The sequence below is a fragment of the Hyla sarda genome, chromosome 4, assembly GCF_029499605.1.
Source record: "Hyla sarda isolate aHylSar1 chromosome 4, aHylSar1.hap1, whole genome shotgun sequence".
NCBI classification, from domain to species: Eukaryota; Metazoa; Chordata; class Amphibia; order Anura; family Hylidae; genus Hyla; species Hyla sarda.
The window spans coordinates 407,568,763-407,577,709 of record NC_079192.1 but is presented as its reverse complement, the minus strand read 5'-3'; the positions used below and the strand labels follow the sequence as shown (position 1 = coordinate 407,577,709).

Genomic DNA, 8,947 nt, shown 5'->3' with positions numbered 1-8,947 from the left:
TTTGTTTTTTATTTTGCCTGTTTTTATTTTATTTTTCTACCTAAAATTGTCAGGAAATAAAGAAGCTGAAACATATAACGTCTGTTGGAATTATGGCTATTATTTTTACATTATATTTGCACTAACAGGCAATTTTCCCATTAAAAACTATAAAGCGCATTATTATAAGAAAATGTTTTCTACAGTTCTAAAAACTGTTTTTACAGCAGTTTCACATTAAAAATAAATAAATAAATAAATATTTTTTACCCTGTGAACATGGCCTCAAAGTTGGCCCAAGTAAGTAGCGTTTTATGAATCTAACCTAGACCCAATCCCGGGAGGCTACAAGGATATATCTCCAGTCTATTCAGCACATGGACGTTTACCATGGTGACAAAGCAAACTAGATTTAATGCCCCACACAGGCCGATTAATATACTATTAACATTTATCTTGTTTTTTTAGCACGATGGGTTAACAAATATGATGGACCTCTACATTTTCAATGCAGAAGTCATCAGAGCATCGGGGGTATTACAAGGTAAGTAGATAAAAAAACGTATGTTGAGGTGACAATTGTGAAATTTCATTCGTCTTCATTTATGTCACACTTGCCAATAGTCCTGATATTTCCGGTGTAGTGCCATATTTTGTGTTTTGCCATGGAATGTGTTACAGGACTTAGCACTTTCCAGTGCTGGACTAAGGCTGCTTTATTGGCTGACACGTGCACACCCGACCTCTACCATTGGTTCTTGGGGGGGAGGGGTGCGCATGTCACGTGACCACCTATACTGTGTGTGCAACACCGTTCTCTTCAGTGTGTGTTTGGCTCCAACAGCATTCATTCCCTGCTATGGGGATCGTGCATTGGGGGGGAGGGGGAGAAGCAGAGCTACGCCCACGGGTCACATATCAACTATTCCCCGGTGTGGGGACATCAGTTCTGCTTCTCCCCCGCAAGTGCGATCACCATAACGGGGAATGAAGGCTGTGGGAGACAAACACACACTGAAGAGAATGGTGTTACACACACAGTACAGGTGGTCATGTGACACGCGCACCCCCCCCCCCCCTCCAATGCCCCCTAAGAACCAATGGTAGAGGGCGGGTATGTGCTTGTAAGCCAATAAAGCAGCCTTAGTCCAGCACTGGTAAGTGCTGAGTCATGTAACACTTTCCATGGCAACTCACAAAATATGGCACTACACCAGGTCAAGCCTAGTGATCAAGCTTAAAATGGAGCGGGACCTATGTAAACACAGCCCATTTGAGCATTTCAGGGCTCTGTTCAGGGTTCTCGTGACATGGCCTAAAACCTAGATATAAACTTGCCACAAACAAGGTTACAACCATTTCATGCACCTTCCAGCGCTTTGTCAGACAAAGTTTCGGAAGGTGTGTGAAACGGCTGTAAACTCATTTGTGCCATTCGAGTTTTTATCCAGCTTTTTTGATGTTACGCTAATCATTGAATAAAGGAAGAGTGTTCTACGTTCTTGGTGAGTGCCTCCAAAGTATTCTGAATGTTTGTTATTGCTATAAGGATAGAGCCCCACCTGAACCTAACACTTGTCTTCTGATGTCCATGTGACCAAGCAACTCCCAGGTGCAGTAGACGGAGTGCGGGAGCCTATGGTGATTGTGCCGACCACTTCCTTGGTTGAAAGGTCTTATATGTATACGTAGTATTGTTATAGTGTTAGTGTCTTTCACACACAACACTTTTGACCAGATCAGTGATTGAAGTGTAGTTAAAACATTTTATTTGTAAAAAAAATTACATAAAAAATGCCCTTCTCCCGATAAGTTCTGTCTCTTTTATTGTATCTCCAGTTGACATGATGATCGTTATGAGGACCGTGTCTGGGACTTCAACTGCAAGAATACCTTCAGCAGACCTGCATCCTGTGTCTGGTCGGGCTATGTAAACTTTTTTGACGAACTGTTAGAATACACATGTCCATCTGGATTGGTGCTAAGTGGGATGAGCAGTTACCATGACAACAAAAGAGAAGACAGAAGGTAAATCACAGGGTAGACAATGTACATGAGGGCTTCCTACAATGTATCATGTACGCACTCACAGCAAGCACCTATGGAGATTTGCATAAAGATATTTTTGGTGAATTACAAGGTAGGTGGGGCTCAAAATATCCACCAAATTAGTATTAAATTGTTGAGAGGTAATCGAATATAAGTCGACCAGATCTAACAAGAATTTACATATACAGGTGGCGATTCTTGTGCTGTCGAGGAAACATGAACATTGGGCGCAACTGTCAATGGACTGGATATGTTAAGAATTTTGATGAATATTTAACATGGAGGGCGTCTTCAGGTCGTTTTCTGGCTGGTGCTTCCAGTTACCATGACAACAGAAGTACGTACATTATAATGTTAAATTCACACAAAGTGCTAAAAAGAAGTACGTACATTATAATGTTAAATTCACACAAAGTGCTAAAAAAAAAAAGAACAGGAACGGCTATGTTCTGCCTGCTGTCAATCACACTGTAGCCACACCCACATTTAGCTGCTTACATTGTAAACAATAGGGCCCCTGCAGATGTGGCCAGGAAAGATACAGATGCACAATTGTCCCCTTTTATATTACGACAGAACACTTTTGGCATCTTATCTCATAGAATTACAGCACTTAAGTTAAAGAACACAGACATACTGAAAAAGAGTGCACCATAGCAATGATCAAGCATACTAAGCATACTGCATACTAAGCAGAGAGGCACATACTGCATACTAAGCAGAGAGGCACATACTGCATACTAAGCAGAGAGGCACATACTGCATACTAAGCAGAGAGGCACATACTGCATACTAAGCAGAGAGGCACATACTGCATACTAAGCAGAGAGGCACATACTGCATACTAAGCAGAGAGGCACATACTGCATACTAAGCAGAGAGGCACATACTGCATACTAAGCAGAGAGGCACATACTGCATACTAAGCAGAGAGGCACATACTGCATACTAAGCAGAGAGGCACATACTGCATACTAAGCAGAGAGGCACATACTGCATACTAAGCAGAGAGGCACATACTGCATACTAAGCAGAGAGGCACATACTGCTTACTAAGCAGAGAGGCACATACTGCACACTAAGCAGAGAGGCACATACTGCACACTAAGCAGAGAGGCACATACTGCACACTAAGCAGAGAGGCACATACTGCATACTAAGCAGAGAGGCACATACTGCATACTAAGCAGAGAGGCACATACTGCATACTAAGCAGAGAGGCACATACTGCATACTAAGCAGAGAGACACATACTGCATACTAAGCAGAGAGGCACATACTGCATACTAAGCAGAGAGGCACATACTGCATACTAAGAAGAGAGGCACATATTCTATGCCTTCCTGCTCAGTGAACATTTGCTAGATTTTGCGCAGTGCTGCGACTAGAGCCTCAGGGGCAGTCAGAGTCATGAGGATGATGTTCTATGCCCGGACTAAAGCCAAACTTATCATTACTTTATGACTTTATACAACATAATTGTGAAAACTGAAGCTTCTGCTTTATTTATTTATTTATTTATTTTTTAGAGACCGACGCTGGAGATACTACACATGTGAAAAGTGATGAGCTGCTGTCCTCCAGGGGGCGCTCCAGAACACAGAGACTTTAGTTAGCTATGGTGTTGTAGATGAAAACATCTTGAAATAAAAGATGTAAAGAAGAATGTTTTTGCTTGTCCTAGAAAAAAATAAATAAAAAATAAAAAAATATATATATATATATATATATGTATAAATATATATATAAAACTCAACGTGTGTATGTGTGTATGTATGTATGTATGTATAGATGTATGTATGTATGTATGTATGTGTGTATGTTCCACAAAAACTTTCAAACTGCTAAAGATATTAACATGAAACTTGGCCACATGTTACTTATATGTCAACAACAAACATAGGTAGGTAATTTAACCCTTACTCACCCTCATTTGCCAGGGGCGGGGTTTATGTTTAAAGTCCCATACAAGTCAATGCGAAATATAACTTCCAAACGGCTGGAGATATTTCGATAATACTTGGTCATATGTTACTTATATATCCACTTAAAATATAGGATAGTTAATTTAACCCTTAACTACCCCCATTTGTGAGGGTCGGGGGTTTTGTTTAACCCCTTAAGGACACATGACGTACTGGAACGTCATGAGTCCGCTCCCGATCTATAACGGCGTGGCCCCGCATCATAGCGGGTCGGGCCCAGCCTCTAACAACGGCCAGGACCCGTGGCTAATAGTGCGCGGCATTGATCGCTGTGCCGCGCGCTATTAACCCTTTAGACGCGGCGTTCAAAGTTAAACACTGCGTCTAAAGTGAAACTGAAACCATGCCGGTTAGCTCAGTGGGCTGTTCGGGATAGCCGCGGCGACCCCAACAGCTTACAGGACAGCGGGAGGGCCCTTACCTGCCTCCTCACTGTCCGATCGCCGAATGACTGCTCAGTGCCTGAGATCCAGGCATGAGCAGTCATGCGGCAGAATCGTTGATCACTGGTTTCTTATGAGAAACCAGTGATCAATGATAAAGATCAGTGTGTGCAGTGTTATAGGTCCCTATGGAATAACAATGATCAGTATAAGATATCAGTGTGTGCAGTGTTATAGGTCCCTATGGGATAACAATGATCAGTGTGTGCAGTGTTATAGGTCCCTATGGGATAACAATGATCAGTATAAGAGATCAGTGTGTGCAGTGTTATAGGTCCCTATGGAATACCAATGATCAGTATAAGATATCAGTGTGTGCAGTGTAATAGGTCCCTATGGGAGCTATAACACTGCAAAAAAAAGTGAAAAAAAAGTGAATAAATACCATTTAACTAGTGTTGCTCGCGAATATTCGCAACTCGAATGTTATTCGCGAATATCGCGCTATATATTCGTAATTACGAATATTCTTTTTTTTTTCTTCCCACAGTACACATCACAATGATCCCCCCCATCTCTGCTTCCAGCTTATGTGGTGTAAGAAGGCTCTAATAATACTGTGTAAGACTGGTGTGCGTATTTTCGCATATGCGAATATTTGCATATGCTAATTTTCGCATATGCGAATTGCCGCATATGTAAATTTTTGTATATACAAATTTTCGTATATGTTAATTTTCGCATGCGTGAATATTCGCATATGCGAAAATAAAACGAGCCTATTACGAATATGCGAATATTCGCGAATATGACGAATATTCATCCATATATTCGCGAATATTCGCGAATTCGAATATGGCCTATGCCGCTCAACACTACATTTAACCCCTTCCCTATTAAAAGTTTGAATCACCCCCCTTTTCTCATAAAAAAAACACAGTGTAAATAAAAATAAAAATAAACATATATGGTATCGCCGCGTGCGGAAATGTCCAAATTATAAAAATATATCGTTAATTAAACCGCACAGTCAATGGCGTGCGCGCAAAAAAATTCCAAAGTCCAAAATAGTGCATTTTTGGTCACTTTTTATATCATGAAAAAATGAATAAAAAGCAATCAATAAGTCCTATCAATGCAAAAATGGTACCGTTAAAAACTTCAGATCACGGCGCACAAAATGAGCCTTCATACCGCCCCATACACGGAAAAATGACAATTTTAAACGTATTAATTTTCCTGCATGAAGTTATGAATTTTTCCAGAAGTCCGACAAAATCAAATCTATATAAGTAGGGGATCATTTTAACCGTATGGACATACAGAATAAATATCAGGTGTCATTTTTACAGAAAAATGTACTACATAGAAACGGAAGCCTCCAAAAGTTACAAAATGGCGGGGGGTTTTTTCAATTTTGTCTCATAATGATTTTTTTTTCCGTTTCACCGTAGATTTTTGGGCACAATGACTGATGTCATTACAAAGTAGAATTGGTGTTGCAAAAAATAAGCCATCATATGGATTTTTAGGTGCAAAATTGAAAGAGTTATGATTTTTTAAAGGCAAGGAGCAAAAAACGAAAATGCAAAAACGGAAAAAAACCCCGGTCCTTAAGGGGTTAAAGTCCAATGCAAATCAATGGGAAATGTATGCTCCCACATAACTTCCATACGGCTGGAGATATTTCAATAACTGGTATACATATTACGGGTCGGGATAGGAGGACGGGATAGGAGGACAGGATAGGAGGACGGGATATGACAACAATATATGAGGACGGATATGAACTCAAAAGCTTCCTCCTTTGTTTATTTTCCTCCCCAACAAGGATTAGGAAGGAAAAACCGGGCAACGCCGGGTACTCAGCTAGTATATATATATATATATATATATATATATATATATGTAAAACAATATAACATAACCAAATGACAGTAGTGGCTATTGTACCTGTTCTGTAAATACAAGACTTCAATGCATATGCCGAGAATAAGACCACCAGATTATAATACAATTATATCCTGCATTAAGTGCAATTATAAGCACTTAATGCCGGATATAATTCAGGGTCACAACAAGATAGGTAGTGGGATGTATGTACAACGTGTGCAGGATAGTGGGTGCAGCAGTGGAGTATAATACTTAATTTGTAATAACCCTTGGTTAAATCCTGTATTATACTCCAGAGCTGTACTCACTATTCTGCTGGTGGGGTCACTGTGTACATACATTACATTACTTATCCTGTACTGATCCTGAGTTATATCCTGTATTATACTCCAGAGCTGCACTCTCTATTCTGCTGGTGAGGTCACTATGTATATACATTACATTACTTATCCTGTACTGATCCTGGGTTATATCCTGTATTATTCTCCAGAGCTGTACTCACTATTCTGCTGGTGAGGTCACTGTGTACATACATTACATTACTTATCCTGTACTGATCCTGAGTTATATCCTGTATTATACTCCAGAGCTGTACTCACTATTCTGCTGGTGAGGTCACTGTGTACATACATTACATTACTTATCATGTACTGATCCGGAGTTATATTAAGTATTATACCCCAGAGCTGTACTCACTATTCTGCTGGTGAGGTCACTGTGTACATACATTACTTATCCTGTACTGATCCTGAGGTATATCCTGTATTATACTCCAGAGCTGCACTCACTATTCTGCTGGTGGGGTCACTGTGTATATACATTACATTACTTATCCTGTACTGATCCTGAGTTATATCCTGTATCATACTCACTATTCTGCTGGTGGGGTCACTGTGTACATACATTACTTATCCTGTACTGATCCTGAGTTATATCCTGTATTATACTCCAGAGCTGTACTCACTATTCTGCTGGTGAGGTCACTGTGTACATACATTACATTACTTATCCTGTACTGATCCTGAGTTATATTCTGTATTATACTTCAGAGCTGTACTCACTATTCTGCTGGTGAGGTCACTGTGTACATACATTACATTACTTATCATGTACTGATCCGGAGTTATATTAAGTATTATACCCCAGAGCTGTACTCACTATTCTGCTGGTGAGGTCACTGTGTACATACATTACTTATCCTGTACTGATCCTGAGGTATATCCTGTATTATACTCCAGAGCTGCACTCACTATTCTGCTGGTGAGGTCACTGTGTACATACATTACATTACTTATCCTGTACTGATCCTGAGTTATATCTTGTATTATACCCCAGAGCTGTACTCACTGTTCTGCTGGTGAGGTCACTGTGTACATACATTACATTATTTATGCTGTACTGATCCCGAGTTATATCCTGTATTATACTTCAGAGGTGCACTCACTATTCTGCTGGTGAGGTCACTGTGTACATACATTACATTACTTATCCTGTACTGATCCTGAGTTATATCCTGTATTATACCCCAGAGCTGTACTCACTATTCTGCTGGTGAGGTCACTGTGTACATACATTACTTATCCTGTACTGATCCTGAGGTATATCCTGTATTATACTCCAGAGCTGCACTCACTATTCTGCTGGTGAGGTCACTGTGTACATACATTACATTACTTATCCTGTACTGATCCTGAGTTATATCTTGTATTATACCCCAGAGCTGTATTCACTGTTCTGCTGGTGAGGTCACTGTGTACATACATTACATTATTTATGCTGTACTGATCCCGAGTTATATCCTGTATTATACTTCAGAGGTGCACTCACTATTCTGCTGGTGAGGTCACTGTGTACATACATTACATTACTTATCCTGTACTGATCCTGAGTTATATCCTGTATTATACCCCAGAGCTGTACTCACTATTCTGCTGGTGGGGTCACAGTGTACATACATTACTTATCCTGTACTGATCCTGAGTTATATCCTGTATTATACTCCAGAGCTGTACTCACTATTCTGCTGGTGGGGTCACAGTGTACATACATTACTTATCCTGTACTGATCCTGAGTTATATCCTGTATTATACTCCAGAGCTGTACTCACTATTCTGCTGGTGGGATCACTGTGTACATACATTACTTATCCTGTACTGATTCTGAGTTATATCCTGTATTATACTCCAGAGCTGTACTCACTATTCTGCTGGTGGGGTCACAGTGTACATACATTACTTATCCTGTACTGATCCTGAGTTATATCCTGTATTATACTCCAGAGCTGTACTCACTATTCTGCTGGTGGGGTCACAGTGTACATACATTACTTATCCTGTACTGATCCTGAGTTATATCCTGTATTATACTCTAGAGCTGTACTCACTATTCTGCTGGTGGGGTCACAGTGTACATACATTACATTACTTATCCTGTACTGATCCTGAGTTATATCCTGTATTATACTCCAGAGCTGTACTCACTATTCTGCTGGTGGGATCACTGTGTACATACATTACTTATCCTGTACTGATCCTGAGTTATATCCTGTATTATACTCCAGAGCTGTACTCACTATTCTGCTGGTGGGGTCACAGTGTACAGTTCAGGCCCGCTGGCACAGTCCAGATGAAGAGCCACTTTGCAGTATCTCTAGGCAG

General features: G+C 40.3%; 1 pseudogene; it reads left to right on the top strand.

Moving 5' to 3' along the window:
* The first annotated feature begins 356 nt into the window (after positions 1-356).
* LOC130367502 (hemagglutinin/amebocyte aggregation factor-like) lies at positions 357-3,640 on the top strand (annotated as a pseudogene).
* Positions 3,641-8,947: the final 5,307 nt, after the last annotated feature.